The sequence below is a fragment of the Nannospalax galili genome, unplaced genomic scaffold (assembly GCF_000622305.1).
Source record: "Nannospalax galili isolate Female #2095 unplaced genomic scaffold, S.galili_v1.0 scaffold643, whole genome shotgun sequence".
Taxonomy (NCBI): domain Eukaryota; kingdom Metazoa; phylum Chordata; class Mammalia; order Rodentia; family Spalacidae; genus Nannospalax; species Nannospalax galili.
The window spans coordinates 748987-757364 of record NW_008349457.1 but is presented as its reverse complement, the minus strand read 5'-3'; positions in this window follow the sequence as shown (position 1 = coordinate 757364).

The window sequence follows — 8378 nt, the reverse complement described above, 5'->3', positions numbered from 1 at the left end:
AGTTGCACTGGTCCCTGCTGAGGCTAAATTCTGTATCTGAAATTCAAATAATGCTCAAAAATGTGTGCATGAACTTGTGGAGGTTTGTTTTTTGTTTGTTTTGTTTTGGTTTGGTTTTTGGCCTTCATTTTTGCTCAAGTAATAAGGTCTAACTATTGTTTATCCAGAATTTGCATGGTATTAGACACAAGTCATCTAGGGTGATTTCAAGCACACAAAAGGGTGTGCGTACATTCCATGCAAATACCGGGCTGTTTTACATGAGACTCTTGTGCATCCCCAGGTTTGGGCGTCTGTGGGAAGTGGGGTGCTCAAGTCAATCCCCCCCGACACACACACCGAGAGGAGACTCTAATTTGAATCCAACTCAACCTGAAGATGCTTTCAAGACACCACAAAGAAGTGAGTCATACCAGTGCCAGGGAGCAGGATTACTGCAGTAGCAAATGCAGAGCAAAGCTTTCACACAAGAAAGACGTGGACAGGCCCTAGAGCCCAGGGCTATCAGAAGCCCAGTCAGAGATGTCCACCTGAGCTGCTGCAGGCCCCTTGTGGGTACTAGCACAGGTAAAGGAGCAGGGCTGCATCCAGGGGAGAGGACCTTTGGGGTGGGTGGGGCTGGGAGCACTTAGCAGGTGAAGCTCATGCCGGAGGGTCCCCTCCAGGAAGCTCCCTCATGCAGGATCTTCACCCCTCTCCAGCTCTGTGTGGCGGCACAGACGCACCTAAGCAGTGAAAATTGCCTCAAATTCATATCCTGAGCGTTTTCCCCCTTGTGACTTCCTGAACATTCCTTTGCTGTCATTCTTAGGCCCAGCACCTGATCCCCCCTGAGTCACTGCTTTTCATGTGTGGTCTGAGGCTTTGACTCCTCAAGCACCTTTGTTTTTAGCTCAATGTCACGTTGATTAAATCAGCATTTCTCTGAGCAAAATATGTTCTCCCCAGTTTTCATGGGATGCACCCACTTCCTGCCCAGACTGTCACTCATACCGTTTTAGGCCAATTCTGTCTGTCAGCACAATCTTTGCTAACAGTAATCTTAATATCAGCTTTCACACAGACTTCCCTTCGCCTTAAAGCTGCCTGCAATGAGATACTACGTAGCCAGCACAAGGAATACGACAGCATCTCCTGCCTGGAATAGTAACAGTGCGGCACAGTGTTCATTTTAAAAACATGGTAGTCTCAGGCGACCTTCACAGTGACAAAACCAGGCGACACCAAGGTGAATGGGGAAATGTCACGGGATCGCACCTCAAGATGAAGAGCTACAGGCGATCAATAGATGCTGAGGGAGGGAGAATCGGTCTTCTCCAGGGACGAGCTTCCCGAGAGATTATCTAATCCTGCGTGGGCAGCCCTAAATACAGGTACACACCAGCACCACTGAATGGACTCAGCACATTATAAAAATATATCTATGTGTATTTGTAAATGTATGTATGTATATGTAACAATAATAATCAAAGGGAGGATGAATGGAGGAGTGGGGGGACATGGGCAGTTGGGGAGTTGGGAGGGATGGAAATAATGCAAAGACGATATTCATACATGAAATCCTTACAAAAATAAATAAATAAAAACAAAATTTGTATGGCGGCATGTTTGGCGGATCTCGTTTCCTGTGTCCAGAGCTGGGTGTTTTGGTTTCTAAGCTCCGGATGCGGCACCTGGGCAGCATTTGCATGCACACCACATAGCTCTGTGTGGGTGACTTGTGACACTGCTCTGGGGCTGGCCTTCAGAGCTGGTCTAGGGGGCCACTTGTCTGATTCATTTCTCTTCTGGGGTACAAGCAGCAATAGGCCAGCACACCCCGCTTCCAGGGTCAGGTCTGGCCTAGGTGGAGAAGGAGGTCTTTACCTACTCCGTCAGTTTCCTGAAGTGTCTAGGCCAGCACAAGAGAGCAGCTTCTGACAACAGACATTTGTTTCTTTCACAGTTCTGGAGGCCAGAAAACTGCAGGCAGGGCCGTGCTTCCCGCGGAGGCCCTAGGGCCTGATTCTCCCTTCCTCTTCCAGCTTCTCTGACTAGACTACCCTCGTACCCCAGGCAGTGGTCCAGCATACGACTGGATCTTCTCCAGGCTATGCGGGGCTAAGGACAGAGGCTGGTAGCCCAGGATAAACACCTGCTCTCAGGACCTTCCTCTCACATCTTTGGTCTTAGAGCTACTGTTTACAAACACAGACACAATGTGTCTTTGGAGAATGATTTGCATACCCCACTGCAACCCCTGTGATAGTGACATGGTGGAGCACAGATGTCACATATTGTATAGAAGGGATGTCAGACACATAGCCCACACAAGTCCCCTAAAATAGAAAGTCCAAACAGTTAGTTGATGCCCAGATAAGTCACCTGGCCTCTGTCCTTCCATACTGCTCTGATGTCTGTGTGTCTGCTGGGTCAGTTCCAGATCTCTGTGCCAGGTCTGGCCCCTCAGGTTCCTCAGGGTGAACATTCTCAGCCCTGTTGTAAGGCAAGTGTTGACATGAATGAGTTGCCATGTGACAGTGAGGTTCCTGGTTCAAGCCCTGGCTCTGCCTCTTCGTAGCCCTCAGTTCTTGGTCGGAGCAGTCACTGCTTGGAATTCTGACCAGCAAAGCGGGTGAGAAGAACTCCAGCTCTTGGCATTTTTATTAAGAGGATTAAATGATGCATCATACATTGATTCTAGACACAACAGCCCAGGAGCAGAGGCCAGGACCAGATACCAAGTGTCCTGACACCTGCTGTTAAATGGGAAAGTCTTAATCAGATCTGTTTCCAACTCAGTTGGCAGAAGTTCCAGGACTCGGGAGGCACTTCCCCGACACAGCAGGGGAAAGAAGTAGTGTTTGAAGCTGCCCTCTATGCCGAGGGCAAGAGATTTGTTGTAGACGGAAGACCGATGTCCCACAATGTGGGATGGTTTCTTCAACTAAACAAAATAACTGAGATATGCATAAGACCTTGAGATCTGAAGGGTCGATGCATGTGTTAGTTATTTTTGCATTCCTATGACCAAAAATACCTGACAGAACAACTTAAAAGAGGAAAGATTTATTTCGCCTCATAGTTTTGGAAGGTGCAGTGCATGGTTACTTGGTCCCATGTGTTGGGCAGAACATCATGGCAGCAGGAGAGTGTGGTCCAGGAGCCTCTCACCTCAGGACAGATGGGAAGCAGAGAGAAGAGGTGTGGGCAGAGCCCCGAAGGACACACACCAAGTCCTATGCCCTACTTCCTCCAAAGACCCCACCTCCTACCTTTCACCAGCCTCCAAAAATGTCATCATATTATGAAGAGCCCTCATGGTCTAATTATCTATAAGGATTCATCACAGAGGTGTGCTTTACTAACATCCCAGGCATCTCTCAGTCCAATCAAGTTGACAGTTTAGCTCATGTACCAGCAGGAAGGGCCCCTTCTGGGCTTTGATCAAGATATTGAGCAGAAGGTCTCCAAGCCCTTTCTTTTGGACACTAGCTCTGCCAGCACTATTACCAATACAGTATCACAATACATTAAGAGAGCACTTGGGGAACACAGCCCCAAGAGGGAGTTCACACCTTTCTGACTCCTACCTCCATCTCTGAGGCCCTCTGGGAGCTTTCCTTCTGAGTTCTCTCCCTTCCCCACAGCAGTCTGCGCACACTCACCCATCCATCCACCCAGCTCATGCAGGCCACCAGCACCAACTAAAACAAACCCAGACAGAGCTGGTGTCAATAGGCAAAGCTTTTGGGAATTTTGGCTAAATCCAGACAGGATCTGTGGCTTGTTTATAAACTCAAATGGCTTTTTGACTCCACTCTCTCTTGCCAAATTGCTGGCATGCTCTTAAATTACCCAGTTTGTATCTTCCCTTCTTCTCTGTTACTTGGGAAGATAAAGCTTCAGGCATGTGGGCCTCATCTGCTCACAACAGTGAAGATTTCATTGGGCCACTGTTACCCACCCAGACTGCAGCTCAGCTTTCAGAAGCATTTAGCCTGAGGAACACAGACGGCAGTGTGGCGAAGAAATGAGACCGCGTCTTTTGTTTAATCTGTGTAGCTATATAACAGAAAAAAATTGTGGGAATTAAAGGAATTCCCAAACTGCATTTGTGCCTTTGCAGGCTGACCTCTAATGGTCCACAGAGATCCAAAACACCCATCAATTGCTGGAAGGGCAGACAGGATGGTGAGCACTGGAGATGGGGCTCGAAAACCACAAGTCATTTTACAGCACGGAAATGGAATGTAGCTCTGGAGGACAGCGAGCTTTGTCCTCTTAAAAACATCCCAAAAGATTTTTCCTGTGGTTTGTCATCAGAGCTCCACCCTAGTCTGTATAACCCCACCCCATCTGGAAGAGGCTAACAATTCCCAAATTTAGCACTCCCCCAAGGTTCAGACTGGGGCTGATTAACACGTTGTAACTTTCAAATTAAAGACAGAAATTGCTCCATCATCATCTTATTTCTTCAGTTATTCTGCCGATGGCTCACAAGGGAACATCAAAAGGTGGCGGGTTGGGGGTGTGGGCGTACCAACCTCCCACACTCCCAGAATTGTCAATTCCTAAGAGGAAACTCTGGCTTGCCTTACCTAAACCTGTTTAGTCGACCCTTGTGAATTTGCTCTGTATGTTAGAAGCATTGGTCCCTGTCCTGTGCCTTGGGCATATCAACATGGCCCTATGTGCTGGTTCCCTTCTCTCCTTAATCGTGGGTGGACTTAGTAACTCATTTGGCCAAATTGATGGCTGCAAGCTCAGTGATCTACTGCTGTATGATGGATGGCCACGAATTTACTGCAGATAACACTTACAGATGAGCTCAGCGCTGTGGGCCAGAAATCCAGGCACCACGTGACCGAGTCTTCTACTCAGAGTCTCACAAGGCTGAAGGCAAGTGCTGACCAGGACTGGGGTCAACTGGGGCTCGAGGCCCTTTCCTAGTTTGTGACTGTGTCAGTAGAATTTAGGTCCTAGAGTTAGGACCTAGAGTTATAGGACCATCTTGTAGGCTGTCAGAAGAATTCTCCACTCTTTGAGGCTGCTCTTGGACCCTGAGAACTGACTTTGTTCACTGAAGGTCACTTCTAACTTCAAATTCTCCCGATTCGTGTAAATAGATTGGTTGATTTGGCCAGGCCTCCCGGGATAATCTCTCTTTGGGTCTAGGTGGCATCCTAGAATTCTACTTGTCATAGCAAGTTATCAGATCTCCAGCTTTTGAGAAGACCCACTGTCTACTCTGAGGACACCCAGGCAGCCTTCTGGAGACACCCACACTGGTGGGGTCTCTTGCCTACTTCCAACCAAGAGCCATGTGAGAAGCCTCCTGAAAGCAAGATCCTCAGTCTGCAGATGATACAGCCCTAGCATCCATCTTCCTGTAACCTCGGCACAGGCTCTGAGCCACAGTCACTCAGTGAAGCTGCTTCCAGGTCCCTGGCCCTCAAAACCTGTTTGCAATAATATGCACTTGCTGACTGGAGATACTGTATTCTGAGGCAATTGGTTACACAGCAATAACTCATGTGCTGCCTTACTTTAAGAGAGCAATTGAAGACAAAGGCAAAAACTGCCTTGCGATGTAAGAAGGAAAATTCCAGAAAAGTGCTGTCTTCCTCCTGTACCCAAAGACAGAGTTCTCATCTGGGCTGTTGTTACATTCTCAATTATATTGTGGTCACCACTGGCTCCTATCCCTGCTCTGCAGGAGGTGACAAGCCATGTGGTCAAGCAGCCAGTCCCATCCCCTGGGGCTCCGCTGCTTTCTGGTTCATTCCAAAGCTCCTCCCAGCACCTTTGCTGGTTCTGAGTCATCCTTTGCTCCACGCCGAGTACCAAGCTCGCCACATGGGTGCCCTTCTCTGGTTTCCTTGCTTTTTCCTCACTGTCCTGTCCCTGCCTTGGTGCACAGAATGTGAACTGAAGCCCCGTAGTCCTGAGGGCTGTGGCTTCCCATCTCTGGGTTGACCGCCAGGGCTTAATTTATTCTATTTCACTCTTAACTCTGGGCTGCTTTTCTCCCAGGCTGTGAACTTGGCCTTAGTGGAAAATCACAGTGTCTCTGTTTCCTCCTTAGCTCCAGCTTTAGCCCGTAGCAATCTCCAGATCGTGTGGGAAATCCTGAGGGACTGGAGGTGGGGGTTAGATCCCCAGCCTGTGCCTTGTGCCTAGATGAGTGAATAAACAGGGCTTGACTTTAATTCCTGTCCTTCTTTCTGTGCACTGAAAACCTCTGCCAGTCCAGTTCTACAGGAACAAAGGATTCTTCGTGCCCCTCCTCCACAAGTACAGGTGCCAGAAAAGCACTTATCCTCTTACCAATAGCAGATCCATGCAAGTGCCACCCTAGGCAAAGCAAACCTAGGGCCGCAGCTATTATTATTTCAGTCAGTTCATCTTGAGCTGTCAGGGACCAGAGGTACAAGGTAATAGACACCAGACCCCTGCCAGCCCCTGCCTCAGCAAATAACTGGCACTAAACACTGGCTGTGTCTGGATCTAATCTAACTCCAGCTCAGCTACTTTACTCAGCTGATCGGAACCTGTCTAAATCCCAGTGTGTGAGTCAAGCAGGCTCTGAAGTCATCTAATCCTGCAGCTGGGGCCTTGCAGGTATGCAGTGTCAGAACAGGCTCCCCGTGCCTCCTCCACCTAGGACCATGCGTCTGGATAGGCAGCTATAGGAAACTCAGAAACTGGATTCTCCAGCTCACAAGGCAGCTCCCTGCCTGCCACTCGCCTGAATTCCAGGCCAGGAGTGGGACGCTGGAACCCCAACCCAAGAGACGTTCCAAGGCATAGCCACCTACATGCTCCTTTGCACTGAAATGGGATGAAAATCGGTTCCCAGCACCAAGCGAGAAGAGGTCAGCCAGCAGACACGGGTCACGGAGGGGCTGGGTCCCCTTCACATGCTTGTTTCCCCATCCGCATTTGATTTTCTGAGGCATGCGTGTATCTCTCTATGAGAATTGCTCCTCTCACTCTCCAGTCACCTTGAGCATGTTCAAAAAGTCCCAGATCCATCTCTTGACCTGCCTTCTGCCCCTCCAGGTCCTTCACTCTCCCCAGGCTGTCAGGTGTCTCTGCTCCATCAAGTCCAGCCCCTGAGCTTGGCAGCTGTGGCCATGGGAAGCCCTTTTAGGGCACACCCCACTAGGAGAGTCAACTGGCCAGCAGTGTGGTACATCCTCCTTTGGGCACTGCTAAAAGTGCTCTTCCGGAAGGTGAGTTCAACCATCCCAGGTTTATAGAGCTTAGGGACTACAGGTAAGTCCTGGCCCAGGCTTTGAAACCAGAGATGGGAAACACCCAGCAAGAACCTGCATCTATTTGCTTCTGGGCCAGGTTGGCACACTCAGTGTAATTAATTGGCTATAGACTAGGAATTCTATGTGAGACTGCACAAAAAAGAATAGCATGTGCTGTCAGAGTGAGAAAATCTACTGGCTCATTTGGTGTGTTCTCAAAACTGTAATTCATAGGCTAAGATCTCGTCAGTGGGAGAAAGAAAAAAGGCAGGCAACTTGGGCATAATTTTGAAGTAATCAGTAACTCCGCTAATAATAACTGGGCTAATATGACTTAGGGCAGTTAAACTCCCTAGGTTTAAACCCAAGCTCCACACTTAGTTAGCTTTGTAATTCAAATCACTTGCTTCTCATGCCCCAGTTTCCCTATCTGTACATTGTAAACAAGAGAGCTCTTTCCTCATTTGGATGCTGTGAAAAATTGAGAGATGGCATAGCCACAGCGGAGAATACAGCCTGGCTCCCTACTGCATCCCAGAGCATCTATGCTAGGATGTGGGGACAAGATCCTGTATCAGAGACAGAAGCAACTTCAAGACAATAGGTCAAGAGAGGGTGTTACGGGTAGGATCAAGCCTGCAGCAGGGGAGCCTGGGCTCAGGAAGTGTCAGGCAAAGGCAAGCTGGGCTTCAGAGCAAGGAACCCAACAGCAATCCATGGAGCCCAGCCTCAAGGGCAGCGCCTTCTCTGTCCACTCTGGCGGAGATAGGGACAGGGAGAGAAGCAGAGTTCAAGGCAAGGCCACAGAAAGGCACTGCCTGCCTTGGACTAAGGAGGAGGGTTGGCGATTGCTAAGCTGGGAAGGTGGGATGCTCTTTGGGAAATTCAGGTACAACTAGGACCTGAATCATCAGGGGTGACAGATTCCACGGAGCATGCTCTGCAGTAACGGCAAAGAGTGGGGATTTTTATCTAGAGGAAATGTATGGGGACTGGACACATGCCACCCTCTGTTCTCATTCTCAGGCTTGGAGTTATAAAAACTAACGTTGGGTGCAGGGCTGGGCTCACCTCCAGCATTGCTCTCCCTATAGCTCTGGGATACATGCATGTTAACTGGGGAGTACTAAGCACAGT